The sequence below is a fragment of the Corvus brachyrhynchos genome, unplaced genomic scaffold (genome assembly GCF_000691975.1).
Source record: "Corvus brachyrhynchos isolate BGI_N302 unplaced genomic scaffold, ASM69197v1 scaffold16, whole genome shotgun sequence".
Classification (NCBI taxonomy): domain Eukaryota; kingdom Metazoa; phylum Chordata; class Aves; order Passeriformes; family Corvidae; genus Corvus; species Corvus brachyrhynchos.
This window is the reverse complement of record NW_008238643.1, coordinates 550,953-551,200: the sequence shown is the minus strand read 5'-3', so window position 1 is coordinate 551,200 and position 248 is coordinate 550,953.

Below are 248 nucleotides of genomic sequence, written 5' to 3'. Positions count from 1 at the left end.
CCAATGCTTTTCCAGATTTCCTAACGGGTGCCTGCTAATTCCATGCCAAAACTAGCAGTGGATTTCTTCCTTTTAATCTTCCCTAATACCTTATTCGATTATTGTCACTGCTCTCCGACCGCGCACCGTCCCTTCAAACCCTAATTCCCCCCCGGAACAGTCAGATGAGGTTGAACTGCGGTGGTGAATCCAAGGGACACGCACGGCCGCGGATACCCCGCACGTCCCCACCCCGGGCAGAGGGCGCG